Genomic DNA, 27,335 nt, shown 5'->3' on the forward strand with positions numbered 1-27,335 from the left:
TGCCTTATTATTTCCTCTGTGTATAAAAATATAGACAACTGTGCAGAAGGTCAACTCTAAATATGATTACAATGTGTTTCTCAATGAAAAAACCTTATTGTACGGTTGATCATCTCTGTTGAATTTTCATTGGTTTGGAAGTATATGACTGGTATTTAGAATTATGCTGTTAAGAATATTCTACCAAACTAGCTCTGCTTCATGTAGCAGTGAATGAATGATTCGTTTAAGAGTCTAACAAGATTTGACTGTGTGAACTCTTCTCTGAATATTGGATCTGCTCCTGATTGTCAGACCAAAGTTCTTTCAGGCTATATGGCTTTCAGTTGATATTAAAATAGATCTTTTGATAAGCCAACATTTTAACTTGAATAATTCAAGGGCACATTTTTGGAGTGATCTTAATCCATTCCCTATGTTAGTGCTTCATGTAAGGACTTTATTTACCCTAAATTTTGTATTGAAATGTTCATGACTTTTTTTTAACTTAAGGGTAGTGAGAAATGTGGCAGATTTAGTGTTTATTGAATAATGGGTATTGGAGGCTAAATTGGGATAAATTTGACTTTTACTTTCTTAAAATTAAGAAAAAAGAATTTACCAGCTATTTGATCATTGATTTGTCTTTGGATATTTTCATAGAGACTTAAATTTTCCTAGCCATGTCCTGAATCTAGCCAGAAGGGAATGTAGGTTAGTTAGAACATACTTAGTGTGTAGGTAATTATATTTGTGTCATTATCTAAGTATGTCTCAGATAGTCAAATATGATATTAATATATTTAAAATTATTTGGATCACTTGTATTTTTTCCTTGTTAGTGTAGATAATTAATTTCATTATTTTGAGTTTTCCATTTGTTCTGGGTACTGACATTTGTTTGGACTCTGTGGGAGAGGGAGAGGGAGAGTGTGGGGAGATTTGGGAGAATGGCATTGAAACATGTATAATATCATGTATGAAACGAGTCGCCAGTCCAGGTTCGATGCACGATACTGGATGCTTGGGCCTGGTGCACTGGGACGACCCAGAGGGAGGATATGGGGAGGGAGGAGGGAGGAGGGTTCAGGATGGGGAGCACGAGTATACCTGTGCCGGATTCATTTCGATGTTTGGCAAAACCAATACAATATTGTAAAGTTTAAAAATAAAATAAAAAAAAAAAAAAAAAAAAGAACTGATACATGACAGAGTTAATTCTTAAAAACAAAATGGTTTTTGGTTTACTACTTATGTTTATCTGAACAGTGCAAAGTATTACACATTAATATTTTAAACATACAAGGAATCCATAGGAAATACTTTGCAGTTCAGGTAAAATAAGCTGTCTAGAAATTATGTAGGTTTTTGTTTTAAACTTGATTCATTTATTTGTACTAAAGTAGCACATTCAGTAACACCCCATTTATCTGGTCATTTTCCAGAATAAGATGGAATTTTCCAGGTAACTGATCGTAAATTAGTTTTCCAGGTAACTGAATCTTACACCTTCAAGGACTAAAATCTTTTAAATTTAACCATTTTTGAAGGAAATCTTTATAGTACACATTTTCTACTTTCTTACTTTCCTATGTTTTCTTAATCAGAGGGTTCTCAATGTAATTCAATCTTTTTTTCTAATGATTCAGGACCACAATTTTTAAAAAAATGAGGAAGTTGAGTGTTACGCCTACTTTGAAGTTTTTAATTTTTTTCTTTCTGGTCAGATTCTTTTTCTCTTGGTGGTTTTGCTTTTTGTTCTCCATGGCTTGTGAAACCAGAGTTGTTAGGAATTACTGTTTATGGTAAATTAGAATCGAGGAGGAGCAGGGCGAGGGCCTCAGGAAGCAGGGGTGCTGCTCAGGCTCTGTCCTTCTCATCAGCTGGGCATGCGTTACCTCTTTCTCGGCACTCCTGGACTCGGAACGCTGTCCTGAAAGGCTGACTGCTGAGGCGTGGTATGACTTATGGTATGTTAGGTCCTACCTGTTTCCTCCCCTGCCATAGAGGTGTGCCCTAAGGGAGTGCCCTGGGAGTCGCCCTGGCCTACACTAAGTAGCAGCTAACCCTGGGTTCAGTCTCAGACTCCCGTCTCCAAGCCTAGCGCTTCTCTACTGTAACTATGATCTTAACTCCAGGCAGTTATTAAGAACGTTGTCATCAGTCTTGGTAAATAAAAACAGTCTGTTCTTTCTTAAAGGGACTCATGTCATTTACCCTCTTACCTACTCTAGAAAGCAGGGACTCCCCTAGACTCCCCAGTGCTCTCCATTCCAGGAGTTACTGGCACCTTGCCTGGTTAAGTCTCTCCAGAACCCTCCCTCCTCCCCAACTCTGTTACACAGGCCTGGTCCATGCCTGGTCCTCTACTGTCTTTTTTCTCTCTTTATTCTGCATCTTGCTTCTGGAATCACTGTCTTCAAACAGCACCATCCGTTTGACCAGTATAAACAGTCAATCACTGGAGAATATACATGGAGAAAGAGGGAGATGGAGAGACTATGGACCACCGTGAATACTTGAGGGGCAGAGAGGGAGCACCAAAGAGTCGAAAAATAGAAACACCCAAATACAGGCAGAAAAATAATTGAACTGTGCATATGTAGATGTGAGAGAAAGTGATTCGAGTGTTATAGTCAACCTACACCTTGTGGTGCAACGTGGAGTGAGATACCATGAGAACCTGGAGACGCCATAGCATAAGATAAGATCGCCCTCTCTCCAAATACAGTGCTTACGGCTGATCAAACTCGGATTAGAGTTCCATTTCTTTTTTTTTTTTTTTTTTTAAATTTTATTTTATTTTTAAACTTTACATAACTGTATTAGTTTTGCCAAATATCAAAATGAATCCGCCACAGGTATACATGTGTTCCCCATCCTGAACCCTCCTCCCTCCTCCCTCCCCATTCCATCCCTCTGGGTCGTCCCAGTGCACCAGCCCCAAGCATCCAGTATCGTGCATCGAACCTGGACTGGCAACTCATTTCATACATAATATTTTACATGTTTCAATGCCATTCTCCCAAATCTTCCCACCCTCTCCCTCTCCCACAGAGTCCATAAGACTGTTCTATACATCAGTGTCTCTTTTGCTGTCTCGTACACAGGGTTATTGTTACCATCTTTCTAAATTCCATATATATATGCGTTAGTATACTGTATTGGTGTTTTTCTTTCTGGCTTACTTCACTCTGTATAACAGGCTCCAGTTTCATCCACCTCATTAGAACTGCTTCAAATGTATTCTTTTTAATGGCTGAATAATACTCCATTGTGTATATGTACCACAGCTTTCTTATAGAGTTCCATTTCTAATGCAGGTTGAGTGAAGTCGCTTAGTCGTGACTCTTTGTGACCCCATGGACTGTCGCCTACCAGGCTCCTCCATCCATGGAATTCTCCAGGCAAGAGTACTGGAGTGGGTTGCCATTTCCTTCTCCAGGGACTCTTCCCGACCCAGGGATCAAACCCGGGTCTCCCGCATTGCAGGCAGACGCTTTACCATCTGAGCCACCAGGGAAGCCAGTGCAGGGTAATACTAAATAATAAGTTTAGACAGGGCTGAAAAATGTGAGCTCTAGTGAATAAACTGAAAAGTTGATTAAGAACACCCATTAGTATATATTGAAGGAAATGAAATTACTATGACTTGAAACAGTTAAGGGGTACTTATAAGGTTTCCCCAGTGACTCAGAGATGAAAAATCTGCCTGCAATGTAGGAGACATAGCTTAGTTCCTTGGGTTGGGAAGATCCCCTGGAGTAGGAAATGTCAACCTGCTCCAATATTCTCGCCTGGAAAATCCCATGCACAGAGGAGCCTGGCGGCTACAGTCCATCAGGTCGCAAAGGGTTGGACACAACTGAAGCAAGTGAGCAGCAGTATATGTGACTTAAATATATAAACTTTGTTATTCTGAGGGTGATGCCAAAATAAATTATTTGTGATCTCTAGACAATAAGGGATTATGGTATAAGCAGTGTTTTGAATTTAAATATTTGTATTTTTTATCAGCCCAACACATGTGCTATATAAAACTAATTAGCACCTTAAAAGTCTATAATGAAAACTAACAGTATCAGGTACTCTGTTTATCCTTATAACATGGAAATTCATGTTCTGGGATTTTTTTTTTTCTTTTTCACTTTTGGTATTATTTCTTTGATAGTTCCTTTTTTCTCTTTGTCTTTTATTTCCTTTTGGAACTCTTGTTGGTTTCCTGTTGGCTTTGCTGGGTTAGCTAGCCCATTTCACCTGTTTGTCTTTCCTGCTGTCCGAGGTCTCGCCTCCCTGGTTGCAGTGTCTCAGCATTGTTTCCCTTGGCTGACTGAGGACGGTCACCGTTCCTTCTGCCTCCTTCACCGCCTCTGCTGCTGCTTGTGTGGCTTTGCAGTTTTGTCTGTCTTCGTCCTTTGTGTCGAAGGCTGTCCTCAGATGCCTGTAGGTCATGAATTCCTTGCACATGGAGGAGACCCAAATGCTTTTTTATAAGGTGAGCTATCTTATCGCAGTGGGGTCTTCCAGGTGTCAATGTACATAGTTCTTTCAAGTGCTCCACATTTAACTAGCGAATCTAGAAAGCTATTTGAATTAAGCATAAGGAAAACTTAAATTCTAATGATATTGGATATTGCACTGAATTGTTATGAAAGGCTTTAAAACTTTTGAAAACTTCTTGTTTATAAATATTAATGTTATCCGTTTGCAGCATGTTTAACATGAGAGGTTTTGTTGGGGGAATTGGGAGCAGAGTCTTTGTCTTTTCATGGGTGGGGAGGGTGTTATTTTCAGGAACATTGCAATTCTGCTTCCTCAAACTTCACCGTAATTCAGGGGTTAAATTGGATTTAGACTAACTAACTACAACACATACTTCTTCCGGTAGAGTAACTATCCACTTACGTGGCTCAGAATTCTTCCTAAGTAATACTTCATTGCTGTGATCCTTAATTAGGATAGGGTAATTGCTATTTTTTTCATTCTTAAATACTTAGTTCTTGAGAAATTATTTCATGTAAAACTGATTTAAATATTTTAAACCACTATTTTAAAAAGGCAGATATTATGAAAGTTCAGTGTTTTCATAGAAAAGAGCAGTGATACTTTTCTCAAAATCATTTTACAAATAGATGCTAAGGGTCTTATAAAGTGAGAAAAAATGTATTTAGCCTTATGATTTAAATTAATAAAGTGCACCAATTAATTTCAGAACTATCAAAGCTAATAAAATATGAAAAATTGGACGTCAATTTTCATTAATATGATTGTATTTAAGTGTGGGTAGTTATTTTATTATATTAAAGAAACTATGGTAGGCTATAAAGAGTCCCTTATCTGTTGGTTTAATTTAAAAGTAAAACATACATTATTCTAATTATATGCACTAATGTTGAATTTTACATTCATAAATTCATGACTCTCTTTCTTAATAAGAATATCTAACTGCTTTATACCCTGTGGCTACAGTATGGAAAGAAATCGGGCCTGGGAACCAAGAGATCTGTTCTCCAGGTTGAGTTAGGCTACTTACTTAGCGGTGTGACCTTCCACAAGTACTTAACTTCTTACAGAAGTACTTAACTTCTCTGCTTTAAAGTTTTCTCAGCTGTAAAGTGAGAGCCCTTGAGTTTCCTCTATTTGTAATACTCCCTTATTATATGACAAATTATGTCCTTATAGTCTTTCTTATTAACGTATAATCAACTAATGCAAACATATATATCCACATACATACATGTATATTAAATTGGCTAAAAAGTTCATTTGGGTTTTTCTGTAAGCTATGTGTATCATGGTGAAAAATTTGGATGTTATCTAAGTATATAAAACAAAAAGTGAAATTCTGCTCCCACCCCACTCAAAACAAAACAGGTTAAAAGTCTACAGTGACAGCTAATAAATGCTAATGGTCTCTGTATGTTATTGCAGAAATTTTTCGTGTATTTGTCAGTATATAGACACTTAAGTCCTAATACAGGTAACTATTTAGCACCTTAGTTTTGTCCTCTTTACACCTTTGAAATGATTTTATGTAAATGTATTCCTGAACATATTTATTTTTAATCAATTTCTGGTAGCTATAATTTATAATTTAATAGGAAATTTAATTTTTAATTCTTTGCCTTTTCCTTAAACCTTAATTTCCCCCTTGCATGTTTGAATTGTAACAGCAGAATAACTTTTAAAAATCTATGTATGAAGAAATGTCTGAAAGTAAGTAAAGCAAATGTTAACAATGCTTATATTGGATGTTAAATTTCAAGTAATTTTTCCTTTATGCTTTCCTATTTCATATTTTTAGCAATTGACATTTTATTGGGGGGGAATCCATTTTAATAAAAAGTACCATGCTATTATGAAGTAATTATCAATCAGTAGTTGTTTAATTGAATTGTAAAACCATATTCTTTATTGACTATTAAAAAGCACCTCATTAAAGTATTTTATTGTTATTTTTACCATTCTTTTTATTTTTTAATTGAAGCATAATTACATATAATAAAAGACAGAGATTTTAACTATACATTTTGATGAGTTTTTTACCCACTGCACTTGAAATATAAAACATTCCAATAAGCCCATAAAACCCCCTCAAATCTCTCTTTAATCAATCCATATCCTCCACCCAGGCAACCACTGATCTGGTATCTATCCCAATAGATTCATTTTTTCTGTTTTGAGCATCATTTGAATGAAATCCCACTCTCTGTACTCTTTTGTGTCTGACTCTTTCATTATACATAATATATTTATGTGTCTTCATCACTATTTTGAAAACCCTATTCCTGTTCTTCTTAATGTTTAAATAACTGGGCCAAGGTTGCAGAGCTTGGAAGCACTGGAATCAGAACTTGGTTTCAGGTCTGTGTGACCCCAGAGTTCTTTTCTACCTTTCATGTAATCTTCCTTGTCTGACTCCTTTGCACTCCTTTCTGGGATAGCTCAGGCCACTCAAAATCCTTTGGGGACTACATTATAAGTCATCATATCTGCTGTTAGTTTCCCTATTGCCAACTTTGGATTCAGGCTTCTTGCATCAGCTATAGCATTTCCCGCTGTTGCAACGTTTTCCAGCTGTTCAAATTTTATATTCTCTCCTGTGTTCCCTTTACTTTTAAGAGAAAATTCCTTTACTGTCATCTCATGAAGTTTCAGAAGAGAATTAAAAAAACACATACTTTTAGCCTGCTATCTTTATCTTGGAATTTCCCCCTTTTTAAAAAAGAAAGGCAGTCTAGGAGTAGATTTTTAAAATTACTTATATTTTTTAAAATTGTTTCCTTCTATTAATTCTGAGGCAGGTTCAGAAATACTGAATGTTTTTGTTTTCCAAAGATCAATGTAATTTTGACTCCAAACACCTTCCCGTTGTCCTGTCAGCCATCCTTATTCACTGTTAAGGCACATGACCCCTTACTGGAAAGGGAGGTGGTGCTGGACTGTGAGATGCTTTGGATGGTGCACTGAATAACTTCCATTGTATTCTTTTTATGCGGAAATCAGCTGAGTCCTCATGGTCCCCTCACATCTGCCAACCCAGCTATTTCTGTGCTAGACTCAGGACATAGGAATTCAAGACGCTTCTCACCCCAGAACGTGATGAACTTGGAGGAGGGCATAAAGGCTCACGCAGGCGCTGATGGAGAGGAAATCACTTTGGTGGCTAGCTAATGTTTTAAGGAACAAAAGATGGGGGTGGGTGTGGAGGGGGCAAGAGAAGAGAGTGGGAGATCCACAGTGTATTATCCTGCTGTCATGATTTTATGGTAATAGGAACAAGAGCCAGAAGGGATCTCCTCTGTCAGTGTTTTTGCTGGATTGTTTTTTTCCCCATTTCTGTCCTGTCTCCCAAATTGGTATCATCTCTCTCTGCCTTTTCAACCTAGTCACTTAGGGGCATGACTCAGTTCCTAAGAAACGACTCTGGTTTTGTTTGAGTTGAATACTCTCCACCACCACTGGGGGAACAAGAAGACTCCAGGGAGAGGTTTTCCAGTAGGACCTTTCTGTTGGTTCAAATCACCTAGTTGCCAGGTTGATGAGCGTCTTTCTGCCATTAGGGCCTGTGTGGGAGGGGCGGCTAGAGCATCCTGTTACTTGTACTTCCAAGAGGCTGGGGCTTGGCTGTGAAGACCTTATCCAGGTGGTACTTCATCTGTAGAAATTCCTTCAAGGACTTGATGTATACATGATTTACAACAGTATTTGAATGTTTGTGTGGAATTTTAATGGGAAAGTGAAAGAGGAGCTGTTGAGCGTTTGCCCTTGATACCTGCAGTCCCAGCTGGGGGCTTCTTGCAGGAGTTCTAGGCTGGAGACTGAATCTGTGCTGGCTTTGCAACCTCTGCATGAGAGGTCCCTGGGGATTGGAGACTCTGGGCTGGAGCTCAGCAGAGGCTGATTTACTTGCCTGGCTCCCTCCCTGGGATCACAGGCTCATTCAGAGCAGGGCCACATCTCATTTGTTTCTGAACTCCTGGCAACTGACATGGTTCATGGCATGTGATAGGTGCTCAGAAAATGATTGCAGGCTGATTGATTGAATGAGGCAGTTACCACCACCACCATTGAGCAAGGCAGTGATCAGCCACACCAAGATGAGGTCTAGGAACGGGCGAGGCTGCAGAGAATTATTCAGGCCAATTGATTGAATGAGGCAGTTACCACACCACCACCATTGAGCAAGGCAGTGACCATCCACACCAAGATGAGGCCTAGGAACGGGTGTGATCATCCACACCAAGATGAGGCGTAGGAACAGGTGTGATCATCCACACCAAGATGAGGCCTAGGAACGGGTGTGATCATCCACATCAAGGTGAGGCCTAGGAACGGGTGAGGCTGCAGGGAATTACTGCATATATCACCGTCACAGGACTCATCACCTCTGTGTGTACAGGGTCCCGATGAGTGAGTGCAGAGTGCTCACTTTGGGATGATAGCTGCAGCTTGGCCCAGTGCCAGTGGACAGTGGCCGGCTGGGGAGCACACACCTTATCTGATGACAGCCGTTGCTGCTCAGCTGTTGCTGGTAGATACGATGACAGGGCTCCCAGACTTTCAGAGGACAACATTAACTATTCTGGTGTTTAAATTTGCAGTGTTTTGAGGAACACATAAAACACATGTATAGGTCAATTTGGTTCTGTGGACTTTCACACTGCTGTCTCCAGAAAATCAGAAAAGAAGAGAAGGGCAGGGTGCCAGGAATCTGTAAGGGGTAGGTGGAAGAAAAGAAATTCCCAGCAAGCTTGAGAAAGGGTAATTAAAGAGCTGGAGGAGAACAGTGAACTTGAATCTTAAGAAGGAAAGACTCTCAAGAAAACTGGGCAAGGTTGATGGATGTCTGCTATGATACATGCTATGGAGAAGTCAAGTAATTAGAGAGCACAGTGAATCATTCATGAATGCAGGGGGAATGCATGTTAACATTATGCAGCTATTCTTGGCCTGGCATAAATACGGTCCAGACTGTGACTTAAGTATCAGTTGGACCAAATTTGTTTTCAAAGTTATTTCCTTAAAGCTTTGACCAAAAAATGAGTCCAAGTTCATGTAAATTAACTTGACATTTTGAAAACCATTATTCATGTATCCAAAATATAATACTTCAAAGGAGTATTTAAACTTTTTCAAGGAATTTACATGAAACTGTCAAGGGAATCATTCTTGTTATATCTTTACCATGTTAAGATAGGCTTGTCTGTCTGGGTAAAGTTATGACAGTGGATCCTATTCCAGGAGGTTTTATTTTATTGGAAGGAAGCCCAGGTAAAGTCTCATATTAATTTTCTGTCATGTTATCTACCAAAGAACAGATTTCCAAAGTCTCTCAAACATTTGACACAATCATTTCCATTTGCTAAACTTCATCAATGTTTTTCAAGTGATATATGCATTTTAAGTCAAAATTGAACAAGGTTTATCCTTGAACAGAACAAAATGTGTCCTGTCTAAGGCATTGGATTAATAGAAGATGCTTTCATTTTTATTTGTTGAAATAGAAAGTTTATAGTTATAAATTACTCTGAGTGCTTTTTGCAAGTTGAAAATTGTCTCACTGAACAAACAAAACCCATTTAGTGAGTCCCCTCCGTGTACTTTCACACGCTCAAAGCCATACAGTTTGGCTTATTATCGTAATGCTGAAGAGGGTATAATCTGAGCCGCACGGCTCATCATTCTCTGTACTTCCATGCCTTCATGTCTTTTTTTGATGTATTGTCCTCTGCCTGGAATGTCCATCCATCCCCTAATCTCCTGTTCTTCTAACCTTTTTTAGTGAACTTCTACTTATCCAGCAGGGACAATGTAAAATGTCAGTTACTCTACAGCTCTCCTTAATCCCTCCTTATCATTATCCCCATAACAGACCTTGTATACTATGAATAGAACACTTATCAAACAGTATTTTTTGGTATTTTTCTCTTCCACAAAACTGTAAGATTCCTAAAGTCTGCGTGATTAATTTCTGCATCTATGCATGTATCTGACATGAGGGAACTTTTCAACCAATGATTGTTGACTTAGATTGAATCCACTTATTAGGACAGATTTTACTGTAGTGCATGACTCTGGCAAATAAACCATTAACCCAATGTGTTATTAAATATTTACAGTGTGATGAAGTAAGTCATCTCACATATTATTATTATGTAATTCAAACAAAGGAACGAAAAATAAGAATTTTCAAAGGAAGAGGGGCTAGGTATATATACATAAGCCTTCACAAGCTAATTAATTCAAAAATCTAACACTATCTTATTTTAAGAGGGATCACATTGATTAAATAATTTAATTGTTGATTAAGTAGTCGGTGACAAAGCAAACTCAAGAATTTTCATGCAGAAGGATAGCTATTTCTCTAGTAATCTGCAGTAGATTTCTGTTCTGTCATAGCCTGATATTACATAGTTCAGATATGCCACAAGTCAACTCATTGTCCAGAAATCTAATAATTGTCGAAGTCCCACACAAGACAACTTAAAACATTATTTTTCTCCCAACACTAGTATTGGAAAAATGATCCAGTATGTTAAAAAGATCTTTTAACCTCTGCTTTGCAGAGATCATGAGCATAACTCCTTGTTCACTCACTAAGTTGTGTCCAACTCTTCGTGACCCCATGGACTGCCACACACCAAGCTCCCCAGTCCTTCACTATCTCCTGGACATGCTCAAATTCATGTCCATTGAGTCTGTGATGCTATCTAATTATCTTATCTTCTGCTGCCCCCTTCTCCTCCTGCCCTCAATCTTTCCCAGCATCAGGGTCTTTTCCAGTGAGTCAGCTCTTTGCATCAGGTGGCCAAAGAAAGTATTGGAGCTTCAGCATCCATCCTTCCAATGACTATTCAGGGTTGATTTCCTTTAGGATCAACTGGCTTGATCTCCTTGCTCTCCAGGGAACTGTCAGGAGTCTTCTCCAGCACCACAGTTTGAAAGCATCAATTCTTTGGTGCTGAGCATTCTTTATGGTCCAACTTGCACATCCATATATGACTACTGGAAAAACCATAGGTTTGACTATGTGGACCTTTGTTGGCAAAGTAAAGTCTCTGCTTTTTAATATGCTGTCTAGGTTTGTCATAGTTTTCTTCCAAGGAGGAAGCATCTTTTAATGTCATGGCTGCGGTCACCATCCACAGTGATTGTGGAGCCCAAGAAAGATCCTTTGGAGAAGGGAATGGCTACCCACTCCAGTGTTTTTGCCTGGAGAATTTCATGGACAGCAGAGCCTGATGGGCTACAGTCCATGGGGTTGCAAAGAGTCTGATACAACTGAGCAACTTACTCTTCACTACAATTATGTGGTAGGCTTAGTTTTATTTTTTGTTTATGAGGAGTACCTTCAGGGAAGGTATAGAGCTCTGAAAGGGGCCTTTTTAAAGTGTAAATGGAGAAATGAGGAAGAAACATCAAGGATACAGGAAGATTTCTAAGAGGGAAAGTAAACGTGGATTTACCCTTGCTTCAGAAGTTTCCCAGAAGGGGGGACTGTGAGGAAGCGGGCAGAGCTTGCTGAGGCCTTCCTCCCCTCTCTTGCCTGTCCAGCTCCTGGGTCCAGAAGCCTCTGGGGAAATTCACCCTCTCCGCGAGTGTGCAGTTGCTGCTGTTGCTCTCATCGCCACACTGGGCAAACTTAGACGTCGTTCCTGTTTGTGTTTCAAAGTTTTCTGCCAAAGAGTGTATTTCTCTAAGCTAACTGAGCTTATGCTTCATTTCTATTTTATTTTCTTAAATTGACAAAGCAATGTTTCTGCCATTAGCAAGAAAAAAAATTGAGATATCACCATAGAGGAATTGTCATTGAGAGGGCATTTGTGATAAGATTTGACCTTTTGAAGAAATAGACCCCATTTCCCTTGGCCTCCTGTTCTACTCTGAGTATTTAATTTGATCATTATCTGTTTTGACTGTGAGGGTAAAGTCACAAGGCCAGACTCCTGCCCTGTGGGGACAGCCGTTTTACTGACGAGACGTGCTCTCCAGTCTGAAAGGAGTCTGCGCAGAACGGACCCCGGGCAGCTCAGGTGGGAGGCAGCTGCACTGGCCTAATAAGCTTCCCAGGGGCCACTTCTAGCGGTGGGTGATAGAGATGACACAGAGGCACCTGCAGGCCTGGACGTGTGCAAGGTGGTCGTTCGCTTCCTTCCAAGAAAAAGACTTGGAATGGCGCTCAGGGTGTTTCTGACTGTGTTATGCATGTTTGCAGACACGGACAGGAATTATAAAGACTTTTTGTTAAAATGTGTTTTAAATTCTATCGATCATATACTTTGAATTTCATTTTTGGCTTATTCTGTACAGGAGGATGATCTATTCAGAGCATTTGATGAATATTAACTTCTACATTACCTCAAAATATCCAGTTATTGATTACCGATAATAAAACACCAATAGCCATCTGAGCTTTATAAACTTTTTATCATTAAGATAGGCTTGATTTTATTTTTGAAAATAATCATTTTTTGCTCATAGATTGTTTCCGCTATGCATCTTTGCTGGTGTTCAGCTTCTTTAATTCTTTTTTCAACTGTAACAATTCTACACGTTTTATATTTGAATTATTTTCCTCATAAATTATGTTATCCTTGGCTAAAGGCTTTTCTCTTTAGTAAATGCTTTTGACTATCTGGCCTTTATAGCATCAATTTCATTTTTAAATGCCTATGGAGACACGCTTGACTGCTTATAAATTTTCTAGTATAGTTCTGTAAGAATTCTTCACTTTCCAAGGACCATACGTACCCATGTTGGTTCCCAACAGTTTATAACTGGCAGAATAATTTAAAAGACATTTTCCCTTTGCAACTTAATTTAGAGTAGAGTGCGTTTTGTCAGCAAAGGCAGCGCAGGAGGGGGCGTGGGTCAAGCAGTCTGGACCTCCACCAGCCTCAGAGGCAGTGTGGGCGTCCAGAGAGTGCTGCACAGGGTGTGGTGGGTGGGTGTGGGGGGGTTCTGAATTTCAGCTTCTTTCCTGATTAGGCTGCACATGCAGTGTGGGCAGGCAGGGGAGCTTCAGCTGAGCACAGCCCTAGGCCAGTGCGGGAGCCACCATCTTACATGCCGATGCCGCCAGAGGGGAAGGCAGTGTGGCCCACGTGTATATGCATATAGTTTACGAAGTCCTAATGCTTCTGCCTGGAAATGAGGCCCCTGGCGTCTGCTTGCATTTCAGGGGCTGAAGGAAGACGCCATACCTAGTTCAGGGGGTGGGGAAGTGCAGACACGAGAGGGCCTGGCAGAACTGAGAACGTCTGCTAAGCTGCAGGATTAAAACCACACTTTACAAAGGCGGTCTTCCAACGACAGCCAACGTTAGGAGAAAATTTTGACAGATAACAGATCTTTGCTCAAGACATGGCCACACTGTGCAGAAGGAGGCTGATGACTGGTAGAAGAGGTGTTAGTGAGCAGAGACGTGTCATGCGTTGGTGGAGGGTTAGAAAAGTAGGTGAGGCGCACCGAATGAGCAGAATGCCAGCAGGGACTAGTGTCAACAGTCCAGTTTAGGCCAACATGACATTGCAGATTTGGGGGGGAAAAGATGAGTATGCAATTGTTCCCAGAAGCTCTTCACTTGGAGAATGCGCAACATCCTTTACTTCTCATCCTTCCAGGCTTAATTCAAATATAGTTATTTGCATGTATTCTCCCATTCAAGTATGACTTCCTCAAGGACAAGGGTCCGGTTTGTATCCTCTGTGCCCGGCACGTGGTTGACAGTACAGGCACTGCACTACTATTTAATGAATGAACTGGAACCCTCTGGCAGCCCCTCCCATGGTGCCAGGTGTCTGCTACCCCTTTGGCTGGGGATTTCACAGGCTTATCCCGGGGGTTGCTGGTAGCGGAAGCAGCGAGAGCAGGATGGCGTTTCTGAGCATTCCGGCCTCTGCTCTGTTCATCTTGGAGGGACCAGTGCAAGCAGGAAGGATAATCAAGTGTTCGGAGAGCTGAGCAGAGAGAAGTAAATTTGTACCTAGTGTGTAATTTTCATTTTGTTTTTATTTCCTACTTTTGAGTGTATTAAAATTAGGAAAACCTAAATTAATATAATCTATTCACTTAAAGACTTTATAACTTGTGGTATTCTTGACCTCACTTTTTATTACGAAAATCACGAAACATAATTAGACATAGAGCTTACTTTTTAGACCTTGGGGTGTAGAGCAGCAGTTCTCCGACTTGAGTGCGTCAGGGTCACCTGAAGGGCTCGCTAACGCCCAGATTGCAGAGCCCTGGCTCCCAGAGTTTCTGGTCCAGCTAGTCTGGGCTGGAGGTGATGAGACTGCTGCTCTGGGAAGCCACACTTTGATAAGCAATGAGGAGAAGGAAAGGACACTGAAAGTGGAGTAGAAAAGTGTATGCGTTTGAATCTCTGTGGTGCTACCTAATAAACGTTTGATTGTGTGTAAGTTGCTCAACCCCTCTAGTTTTCTGTGTCCTTCTTGTGGAAATGAAGGTCATAATTGACCTCACAGAGGATCAGATAAGATTGTATAACAGAACCACTTTTTTTAAAAGTGAAGCTCTGTGAAAATACTGCTTTAGTATGTCCTATGTATTATGAACCATGGACATCTAATTGGCAGCCGCATGTATGTGGGGTACTCTGTGCAAGGCAGTGGAGGATAGAACAGAGGAAGAAAAAGAACAGCAGCATTGTGGACTTTCCCAGACGCCAGATACTTGAAATGATACTAAGAATTCAAAGGAGGAAAGGTTGTGGTGAGCTGCTAGTGTGGCCTTAACCCAAAATTTACTGTGTAAAGACCATCATTTCACAGGAAGATGCTGGTTTTTCCTTGTTGTGGAACTGTCTAATTGCAGAGCTAATGTCCTGAAACCTAGAAATCTGTAATTTTCGCACATTTTGAATGTGAAGTTTATTCTTTTGCGGATCAATCTCAGGTTACCTACTTAGAGTTTGGTGAAATTAAGACTACAGAATTATTTGTTTTGCCAGCATTTAAAACTCATCTCAATAAGATAGCTGTAAATATAAATATCAGAAAGAGACATAGTGTCATTTTCTTAGCCTATTCAGGCTGCTGTAACAAAATGCTGCGGATGGATGGCTTACATACAACAGATAGTCGTTTCTCTCAGTTCTGGAGGCTGACAAGTCCAAGATCAGGGTGCTAGTGGATTCAGTGTCCTGTGAGGGACCCAGTCCTGATTCACAGGGAGCCTTCTCTGCTGTGACCTTACTTGATGGAAGGCACAAGGGAGTTCTCTGATGTCTTTTTTATAAGGGCACTAAACTGCCACCCTTGTGACCTGGTAGCCTCCTAAAGCCCCCACCTTCTAATACTATCTATCACACTGGGGTTAGAGTTCAACACGTGAATTTTGGGGCGATACACATATTTAGGTCTATAGCAGTCTACTGAAACTTTTAGCCAAACAGGATGGGTGAGGAAAGTCCCTGAAAAATCTCAGCTTAAAAAACATAGCTCATACACAGTTGACCAGCACCAGCATTCTTCTTTTATGATTTGTGACCTTCTCCATTCTTAAGAGTTTTAGATATTTTTATTATGGTTTAACTCTAGTTTTTTAAATTATACTTAATAGTATGTTTAAAATTTCCTATTGAATGCAGAATGTTAACATACTTACTTTAAGTGGTTTAATAGCCCTATATTTAAGATTACAGTGATAATTTATCATTAACAATATTATTGATTTAAGTAGAAAATTGGATGAATTTTAGAAGTCAGAGCAATTTATCTGGTAAATAAAAATTATTTTTTACAATAAAATTGAGATTTTAAAACTTACCTTGGGAAAAACAGTATGAGTAGCAGATTGAACTTTGGATGGTGAAGTGTAACTATATATTCTGGCTGCCATTATGATGAATATGTTTATGTGAAAGCTTTACTGCAATTGTAATACTGTAGATTTTATTATGTATTTTTCAACTAGTGAATCCCAAAGGCCACTTACTATCCTATGGGTTCTGTTTAGATTCTTGGCATTAGAAGGGGGATCCTCATACCTGAAAAATATCAGGAATCCCTGAGGCGGTGCGTGGTCCTCTTCTGGCCCTTCATCTTGACTTGCTGTTTGGATCCTTTCTAACACACGTTTCCTACATTTGTCTTACACATTTGGCTATAACTGAATCTTCTCTAAAGCAGGCAAGGGTGGAAAAGCAAGATATTAAGATGTGAGGACACTCAATACTCTCTTAAGACTCAGATACACATCAGCCTTAGACAATTGCTTTTTGCTTTCCCCTTTCCCTCTGCTGGCCCTCTCCTTCTCAGATACCTTCTCTGATCATGTCAACCTACATATTCTTGTTGAAGAATTTATTAGAAATCATAACAGTTTCTCCCACCAGCCTCTTTCCTTTTATTTCTAAAGTACCAATGGATGAGTAGATCCAAGAATATGGCCCCCTAATTTTGAAATATTTCAGTGTGGGACAACTGTAAACCATGTACTACATAATATCAATTTCCCATGATCAAATCAGTATAAATTAACATTGAAATAGATCTAGTGAATGTTTTAGAGATCCAAGTATAGGTAAAGATCTGATATATGATGAAGCTGCAAAAATCAGTTCAGAAAGATGGTTTATTTCCTAAATTTCATTGAAAAAACTGATCATACTCCAGAAGAAGATAATTTTAAACATCCTTCTCCTACTATGTATATATATATACGACTATAAATTTCGGGTACATTATTATTCTAAACATTCCAGACACACAAGCTGCAGAGGCAGGCTTCGCGTCCAGGTCTTTCTCGCGCTGTGCTCGGCATCTAGAACGCTCACTCATGTGGTATTGTGCTTGGCATCTAGAAGGCTGACTCATGCGGTCCCGTGCTCGGCATCTAGACCGCTGACTCATGTGGTTCCGTGCTGGGCATCTAGAACGCTGACTCGTGCGGTCCTGTGCTCGGCATCTAGAAGGCTGACCCGTGTGGTCCTGTGCTCGGCATCTAAGATGCTGACTCGTGCCGTCCTGTGCTCGGCATCTAGAAGGCTGACTCATGCGGTCCTGTGCTCGGCATCTAAGACGCTGACTCGTGCGGTCCTGTGCTCGGCATCTAAGACGCTGACTCGTGCGGTCCTGTGCTCGGCATCTAAGACGCTGACTCGTACGGTCCTGTGCTCGGCATCTAAGACGCTGACTCGTGCGGTTCCGTGCTCGGCATCTAAGACGCTGACTCGTGCGGTTCCGTGCTCGGCATCTAGAACGCTGACTCATGCGGTCCCGTGCTCGGCATCTAGACCGCTGACTCATGTGGTTCCGTGCTGGGCATCTAGAACGCTGACTCGTGCGGTCCTGTGCTCGGCATCTAGAAGGCTGACCCGTGTGGTCCTGTGCTCGGCATCTAAGATGCTGACTCGTGCCGTCCTGTGCTCGGCATCTAGAAGGCTGACTCATGCGGTCCTGTGCTCGGCATCTAAGACGCTGACTCGTGCGGTCCTGTGCTCGGCATCTAAGACGCTGACTCGTGCGGTCCTGTGCTCGGCATCTAAGACGCTGACTCGTACGGTCCTGTGCTCGGCATCTAAGACGCTGACTCGTGCGGTTCCGTGCTCGGCATCTAAGACGCTGACTCGTGCGGTTCCGTGCTCGGCATCTAGAACGCTGACTCATGCGGTCCTGTGCTCGGCATCTAGAAGGCTGACTCATGCGGTCCTGTGCTCGGCATCTAAGATGCTGACTCGTGCGGTCCTGTGCTCGGCATCTAAGACGCTGACTTGTGCGGTCCTGTGCTCGGCATCTAGAAGACTGACCCGTGCGGTCCTGTGCTCGGCATCTAAGACGCTGACTCGTGCCGTCCTGTGCTCGGCATCTAGAAGGCTGACTCATGCGGTCCTGTGCTCGGCATCTAGAAGGCTGACTCATGCGGTCCTGTGCTCGGCATCTAGAAGGCTGACTCATGCAGTCCTGTGCTCGGCATCTAGAACGCTGACTCATGCGGTCCTGTGTATGGGCATTTAAGACGCTGACTCATGCGGTCCTGTGCACGGCATCTAGAACGCTGACTCATGCAGTCCTGCTACATTTCCTGAAGTAGAGACAGGAGAGAAATGTTTGGTGTTGCTCATCATTTGATAGTTCCCATTTTGTTTTATTTTTGTCCTTATAAATGATGCTTATAAATTATGTCTTGATTGATAAGTGGATCCGTGATTATTTTCTTAGAACCATTTTCTAGATGTGAAGCAGCCGATTCAAAGGATACTCAGGGTTTTTAAGGCTTTTGAAATGAATTTCCAAATTGCTCTTCAGAAAGGCCATGCCAATTTAGTGGTTTGGCTCTTGTGTTGTACTCAGAATCTTACTGTTTTTCTATTTCTAGACCATCATTTGTCATAGAAAAGTAATTTCCCCCATCTTTTTATACTGGCAAGTTTTTAATTAACTTAGGGCTTCCTGTGAAGTCTGAAGTTAATATTCTTTTATCCTTTTTATCATCTATTGCAGAGTAACATATCAATAAGGTCGGGAAGAAAATATCACTTCTCTGACCCTAAGTATCTTCTTCTCTAGCGTTAATCAGAGGCCTCTGTTACCCTCTGGTCACACAGAGCAGCAGCAGGAGGCTTGGCTTTGCATAGTGTCAGCATATCATCTGTGGGGTGGCCAGAGGCCCCTCGGCCTCATGCCGTCAGTAAACTCCACCCACAGTGGAACTGGCTGCTACTTGATTTCCGTCCTCTGCACTATTTGTTCATTGGAAGTGCAGTGCGTTTCCAAACTATATGACAGCATGCACTGTATTAAGACTTACTGCTGCGTTTACTTATCTTTCATCCGTACACTTCTCTTTGCTGGAATCTAGAACTTACTGAGTTATTTCCAAAGACCATGAAATGTGATTGCTATGAGGTCTAGTCTTCTTGGGAGGATGCAGTCTGTTTGTGGAAGCCGCCACAGGGTTGAAACAGTACTATTATTATTATTTCATACACTTTTTGTACCTCCACCTGTCACCAAGAGACGGAGTTGAAGTAATGACATCTCACCCATGATTTGATGACATAAGTTTTCTTGTGTGCTGCCATATTACTTAAATTTTTAAAAATAATATATTGTGCTAAATATTATCCCTTGTGGTGAAGGAAAGTAAAGTTCTTTTCAGAGCAAGGAATTTTATGTCATATGGTATTCGATGTGAAATAGGGTGGATATGTGTCATCAATCACAGTGCATACTAGACTGAATTTAGAGCATTTGTGTCCTGTGATCACGGTTATCTGGTCTCCATGCAGTGAGGGGTTTTGGTTTTACTTTTTAGCACAGACCTAGACTATTATGGGCTTCCCCAGTGGCTTAGACCATAAAGAATCTGCCTGCAATGCAGGAGACCCAGGTTCAATCCCTGGGTCGGGAAGACTCCCTGGAGAAGGGAATGGCTACCCACTCCAGTATTCTTGCCTGGAGACTTCCATGGACAGATGAGCCTGGTGGCCTATAGTCCATGGACTCGCAAAGAGTTGGACACAACTGAGCAATTATCACTTAGACTATTATGCTGTAAATAAGGTGAAAATTACAGGACTTGTTTAAATCGACCCTAAACAGTAACAGACATCTTTCTTAAATGGCTGTATTAATGCACATAGAGGCCCCACTCTTTCCTCTTGCCCTTCTGTTTACTGCAGATCAGTTACTATGTAAAGAGAGATCTGAATCATGACTCATTTTTCTTTACATAGGCCAGTTCTTTCCTCAAGCCAAATTTAGCCAGAAAGAAAAGAAAGAAATCCTATTTTGGTGCATGCCACACTGAAATAAAACAATGCAGCTTCATTCATAGTCTCCCTAAATCTGCATCTAAAAACATATATTTGTATATATATATATAAGATATACACAATATGTCTATTAAACATCAGTACAATTTTCACAATGATGATATTTATAGTCAATGTGAATTTTTAGCTTTACATGTAAATATATAAACATATACATTCCTACATATGTATCAAAGTATTTTGCATATCTCAACATATATGTATATCTCTATATATCTGCACATATACTAGGATAAAAGAAATAGCATTTATTAAAGTGAAAGTCGCTCAGTCATGTCTGACTCTTTGCGACCCCATGGAGTGTATAGTCCATGGAATTCTCTAAGCCAGAATACTGGGTAGCTGGAGTGAGTAGCCTTTCCTTTCTCCAGGGGTTGTTCCCAACCAGGGATTGAACCCAGATATCCCGCATTGTGGGCAGATTCTTTAACAGCTGAGCTACCAGGGAAGCCCAAGAATACTGGAGTGGGTAGCCTATCCCTTCTCCAGCGGATCTTCCTGACCCAGGAATCGAACGGGGGTCTTCTGGATTGCAGGCATATTCTTTACCAACTGAGCTATCAGGACTACAGATTTTAGGTATCTTGTGATGTTCATGCAAAGATGGGCTCGATAAAGGACAGAAATGGTATGGATCCAATAGAAGCAGAAGATATTCAGAAGATGTGGCAAGAACACACAGAAAAACTGTACCAAAAAGATCTTCACGACCAAGATAATCATTATGGTGTGTGATCACTCACCTAGAGCCAGACATCCTGGAATGTGAAATCAAGTGGGCCTTAGAAAGCATCACTACTAACAAAGCTAGTGGAGGTGATGGAATTCCAGTTAGCTCTTTCAAATCCTGAAAGATGATGCTGTGAAAGTGCTACACTCAATACGCCAGCAAATTTGGAAAACTCAGCAGTGGCCAGAGGACTGGAAAAGGTCCGTTTTCATTCCAATCCCAAAGAAAGGCAATGCCAAAGAATGCTCAAACTACTGCATGGTTGCACTCATCTCACACACTAGTAAAGTAATGCTCAAAATTCTCCAAGCCAGATTTCAGCAATACGTGAACCGTGAACTTCCAGATGTTTAAGCTGGTTTTAGAAAAGCAGAGGAACCAGAGATCAAATTGCCAACATCCGCTGGATCATGGAAAAAGCAAGAGAGTTCCAGAAAAAACATCTATTTCTGCTTTATTGACTATGCCAAAGCCTTTGACTATGTGGATCACAATAAACTGTGGAAAATTCTGAAAGAGATGGGAATACCAGACCACCTGACCTGCCTCTTGAGACACCTATATGCAAGTCAGGAAGCAGCAGTTAGAACTGGACATGGAACAACAGACTGGTTCTAAATAGGAAAAGGAGTACGTCAAGGCTGAATATTGTCACCCTGCTTATTTAACTTCTATGCAGAGTACATCATGAGAAACGCTGGGCTGGAGGAAGCACAAGCTGGAATCAAGATTGCCAGGAGAAATATCAATAACCTCAGATATGCAGGTTAACCTCAGACACCACCCTTATGGCAGAAAGTGAAGAGGAACTAAAAAGCCTCTTGATGAAAGTGAAACAGGAGAGTTAAAAAGTTGGCTTAAAGCTCAACATTCAGAAAACTAAAATCATGGCATCTGGTCCCATCACTTCATGGGAAATAGATGGGGAAACAGTGGAAACAGTGTCAGACTTTATTTTTGGGGGGCTCCAAAATCACTGCAGATGGTGACTGAAGCCATGAAATTAAAAGACGCTTACTCCTTGGAAGGAAAGTTATGACCAACCTAGATAGCATATTGAAAAGCAGAGACATTACTTTGCCAACAAAGGTCCGTCTAGTCAAGGCTATGGTTTTTCCAGTGGTCATGTATGGATGTGAGAGTTGGACTGTGAAGAAAGCTGAGCGCCGAAGAATTGATGCTTTTGAATTGTGGTGTTGGAGAAGACTCTTGAGAGTCCCTTGGACTGCAAGGAGATCCAACCAGTCCATTCTAAAGGAGATCAGTCCTGGGTGTTCTTTGGAAGGAATGATGCTAAAGCTGAAACTCCAATACTTTGGCCACCCCATGCGAAGAGTTGACTCATTGGAAAAGACTCTGATGCTGGGAGGGATTGGGGGCAGGAGGAGAAGGGGACGACAGAGGATGAGATGGCTGGATGGCATCACCAACTTGATGGACATGAGTCTGGGTGAACTCCGGGAGTTGGTGATGGACAGGGAGGCCTGGCATGCTGCAATTCATGGGGTCGCAAAGAGTCGGACACGACTGAGTGACTGAACTGTGATGTTTAAATAAACTCACAATATTTTAGTGCCTAGGATTTTTTAAACTTATACATTTCAGTAACTTACATTTTCTTCCCTTTCCTAATATAGTCTTCAGATGAATTAATATACTGAAAATCAGTGTATATGGTGAAATGAAAATCGTGGTATTGCACACATTACCAGGGGTTGCGTCAGAGTAGTGCTCATGTTTGTTTAGTTGCCAAGTCATGTCCGTGCTGATAAACACTTGCTTAAAGCATGCATCTCATGTCCTGTCTACCTTTAAAACCTCCCTTAGTTATTACTGTATACTTACTTTTATTCCTTCTCTGATTTTATTGGAATATTATAAGTTGTAATATTATAATTGTAATACTTCCTTGCCTGCCTATCATATATCAGTCTGATTTTTCTCTGTTCTTAACCCTTGATGAATGACTACTAGAAGTGGACTTTTATAACATGTAGAGAACAAGTCAGGAGTTTTCTTGTGCTGATTATATCCATTTGACAGATATGTTCTGAAACTTTCTTGTAGTCATTAAAATGTGAAGTAAAATTTGAAATGCTTTGTGTGATATATTGTTACTATAACAAATAATAGTTTAGGAAAGAAAATATTTCTTGTAAGAACTCTCATATTTCCTTTTATTTTCATGTTTTGGTATTTCTAGGAAATGTTTTCCTCTATTAAATGTAAGTACTTATAATTTTTTTTTTTGCAACACTGCTCTAGAGTATAGTTGAAATGCACGTATTAGCTTATTTTAAACCTTCTTTTATCATTTGTGATTGTTAAAAGAAGTAAAGGTTAAAGTAAATTGTGTAAGTGTTGGGTAAACTCAACCAGCTCTTGATACCCTTTTTTTTTTTTAGCAAAGTAGCAAGAAAGAAAAACTATTTAAGGACTTCACATACTCTTAAATCATGCACACTAAATTTTCTCTTTTTCTTGCTTAAAAATCTTTTTCCTTTTTATTCTTTTGCATTTTATTTATTGTAATGGTAGTTTGCCAGGAGTAGATGTTTTTAGAAGGTGGTGGTGGTGGTAGTGTTTTGGTAGCTAAGTTGTGTCCGACTCTTGTGACCCCACGGGCTGTAGCGCGCCAGGCTCCTCCATCCATGGGATTCTCCAGGCAAGAATACTGGATTGGGTTGCCATTTCCTTCTCCAGGTTTTAGGAGGTACAACCCAGTCAAAAAAATAAAAAATAAAAAAGCACATCTGTGTTTATAATGCAATATTTATTAATATAGGTCATATTACTTTAATATATCAGTACCTAATGGGTATGTGAATTATTTAAAATGAGCATCTGTGTACTATTTTATGGTATTTGAAATAAAATGAATTTTTAATGTTCATGTGTAATACGACCTGCCAAGATTATTGTGGTAAAAAGTTTTCAGATGCAAATCAGGAATCAGCTGCAGTGTTTCTCCCTCACTTTACAGCAAGCCTAAAGTTGGACTCAACCTCCAGTGTTGTTTTCCTGCTTTAAAATGGGCTAATTATGCACATATTTATACACGATTATGTTAATAATTTTTGAGTCAGTTAAACTTCAAGCTCAGCTTGCGTGCCTCTTCAGTCTTTTTCTTTCTGGAATTAAAGCTATCCAAAAATAGAAATACCAGTTTAGCTGATCTCACTTTCCCCCTGAATTTAGTAGTTTTATATAACAGACAACCTTAAAAGTTTTCTTTAAGTTTTTCTTAAGGGAATTATTTAGATTAGAAATTCTGATTCATGTTATCAATCTTTAAAATGTCTCAATCAAGAAGATTAAGTACAGGTGTCATTGAGGTTTCAGTTCGGTACAAGAACTCCTAAGTGGGAGATCTTACTCTTTCAGACCCTCTGCTTGCTGGAAGTCATGGTCACAGACCCTCAGAAGATGTTTGCTGAAGGAATGCTCACGGAGCAACTCCATCCTTCAGAGGCTGTTTAGGTTTTACCTGCTGCTTCTCCCCTCTCAGTAAGGCTGATGAGGCTGCTGTAGTCTGAAGGGAAGACAGAATTTGCTGCTCTGTTAGTTTGTGACACGTATTTTTTCTTTAGGAGAACTTATTTTCATTTTGCTGGATCACACATTTTAGAGAGCTCTTTTTGGTTAAGCTGATTCCGAGCAATGTTTCTGAGCTGGACTAACCGCAGAGTAGGATCTTACCTCACTCATGGCTGTGAATCTTCAGTTCAGTCAGTTCAGTCGCTCAGTCGTGTCCGACTCCCTGCGACACCATGAATCGCAGCATGCCAGGCCTCCCTGTCCGTCACCAACTCCTGGAGTTCACTCAGACTCACGTCCATCAAGTCAGTGATGCCATCCAGCCATCTCATCCTCTGTCATCCCCTTCTCCTCCGGCCCCAATCCCTCCCAGCATCAGAGTCTTTTCCAATGAGTCAACTCTTCGCATGAGGTGCCCAAAGTACTGGAGTTTCAGCTTTAGCATCATTCCTTCCAAAGAAATCCCAGGGCTGATCTCCTTCAGAATGGACTGGTTGGATCTCCTTGCAGTCCAAGGGACTCTCAAGAGTCTTCTCCAGCACTGCAGTTCAAAAGCATCAATTCTTTGGTGCTCAACCTTCTTCACAGTCCAACTCTCACATCCACACATGACCACTGGAAAAACCATAGCCTTGACTAGACGGTCCTTTGTTGGCAAAGAAATGTCTCTGCTTTTGAATACGCTATCTAGGTTGGTCATAACTCCTTCCAAGGAGTAAGCGTCTTTTAATTTCATGGCTGCAGCCACCATTTGCAGTGATTTTGGCTGTGAATCATATTAATCCATTTATCTTAGCTGTCATGCAATTTGCTAATTAAGTCATTGTAGGGGTTAGGGGAAGTGAAAGACTTTGAAGTAGCAGCAGTTAATGCTCTTGCCCAGTTGTTTTATTCTGATGTCTCATAAACCCATAAATGCAAGATACATTTGGATCTTATTGTTGCGTCCATCTTCCTCACTTTATTTGAAGATTGTGCAGAAGATATTTAAATACAAAGTGATAAATTTAGATTATAGTTATTTAAGAATTTTATCATCAAACTAAAACCTGTTAATTGTACAACATTTAGAAAATACATAAAAATATAAAACCAGGAAATTTAAAAGTATCCATGATCCAACCATCTAGAGGTATAATTATTTAATGGATTTCATTTTGGGCTTTTCAATTCATGTTTTTTCACAAAATGTAATTATTACTTTATGTTTGCAACAATAACTGACATTTTCCTAGTGCTTATTTCATAGAAGGCAGTGAACTGAGAACTTTATATGTGTTATCTATTTAATGTTCACCACACACTATGAGACAGTTTTTAATGATGAATCTGAGACTTAGAGAGATTTTACTCAATGTCAAAAAATTAGAAACTTTAGATCCCCAGTCTGTACAAATGGCATAGATCTGTTTCTCCTTCCTCTTCCCCACTGAGAACAACTGTAAACCTTAGAAATTATACAAGAGGCTAAAAAGGAGAACTCTGAAAGTTGGTAAGAAACAGGCAAGCTGGTTTGGGACCCCTGGACTGGAGGAACCGCATAATAGTAGAGCATATTACATTCCCCCAGCCAGCACAAGAACCAGTGGGACCTGGCATTTTCTGGCCCCTGAACTAGCAACATAGGCAGCTCAGATGGGACCCTTCCTTCCCTGGATAAAGAAGAGCAAGCCTCATGCCACCAGCAAGGAGGACCAGTAGAAGCTCCTCTAACAGTCATTGGCCAGGGTGTACTCTCTCTTTCCCTGATGGACCTGAGAGAGAGCTGGGCGCTTGGCAGCCCCTGCTATGGGGGGCCTGCCGTAACATTTGGCCCTGCCAGTAACTCCTTCATCTTATGGGTCTGAGATTCCCTTCCCTGCCCAGAGACACAGGGTAGTGAGCACACAGGTCAGGGGTCCTGGGAAGCATCTTCCAGCCTGGAGGCTTGAGATGGCAGGCACTCGTACCTGGGGAAACCCCTTCTGTCGTCTCAGACAGTACCTGTGGGAGCCTCGCCGGCCAAATGAAGCAGACCGAAAGGCATTGCAGTGCCTCTGAACATCAGACTGTCATTCACACCGCAGCTCATGAAGGCAGGCCAGGACCCGTATGAGTGACTGCCCAGAGGAGAAATCCTCAGGAACGTGAAGGGCTGGACAGCACAGTCAGTCCATGCGCTGATTGGCATTTCTAGAACGTGCCACCCAACAATGAGAGAATGGAGTCTTCTCAAGAGTTCATGGACATTTGCTGGGATGGGGCACATCCAGGGCTGAGAGCAGACCTCAGCACGTGTAGAGCAGTTGGACTTATGCAGAGTGCCCTCTGACCACAGTGGAGGAGAACGAGGACTCAAGAGCAGAGAGAAAACTCAAGAGCCTGGAAGAGCTCCAGGCAGGTGAAAATGGGACAGCACGCTTCTAAGTAATACATGGATCAAAACGATCTTAAAGGAAACAATAGCACATGGAACTGAGTGGAAATGAAAACAAACACATCAAAATTTGTGGAATGCAGCTAATGCAGTTCTAAGAGGGAGATGTATAGCACTAAATTTTACATCAAAAATGAGGAAGGATCTCAAATCAATAATCTAAGTCCCTACCTCCAGAAATTAGAAAAAGAAGAGGGGGAAAAAAAACCCTGAAAGCCAGCTTAAAGAATGAACATTGAAGAGAAGAAATCAATGAAATTGAAAATAATAGAGAAAATCAGTGAAGCAAGAAGCTGCTTCTTTGTAAAAAAGAAAAAAAAATCAATAAAATTGATAAACCATTAGCAAGACTGAGAACAAAAGACACAAAT

The 27,335-nt window shown here is 40.7% G+C and overlaps 1 protein-coding gene across 3 annotated transcripts in view; it reads left to right on the forward strand.

Moving 5' to 3' along the window:
* The window catches only part of SDK1 (sidekick cell adhesion molecule 1), a 628,823-nt gene that overhangs the window by 100,592 nt on the left and 500,896 nt on the right, over positions 1–27,335 (forward strand). Inside the window, exon 1 of one of the 3 annotated variants that reach the window (XM_045164318.1) lies at positions 4,165–4,474. The exons of the other annotated variants lie outside the window; for them this stretch is intronic. The gene's annotated coding sequence lies outside the window, so the exon portion shown is untranslated. Of the gene's footprint in view, positions 1–4,164; positions 4,475–27,335 lie in introns of those variants that run through there. 3 annotated transcript variants of the gene reach the window in all.

This window comes from Bubalus bubalis, chromosome 24 (assembly GCF_019923935.1).
Source record: "Bubalus bubalis isolate 160015118507 breed Murrah chromosome 24, NDDB_SH_1, whole genome shotgun sequence".
Classification (NCBI taxonomy): Eukaryota; Metazoa; Chordata; class Mammalia; order Artiodactyla; family Bovidae; genus Bubalus; species Bubalus bubalis.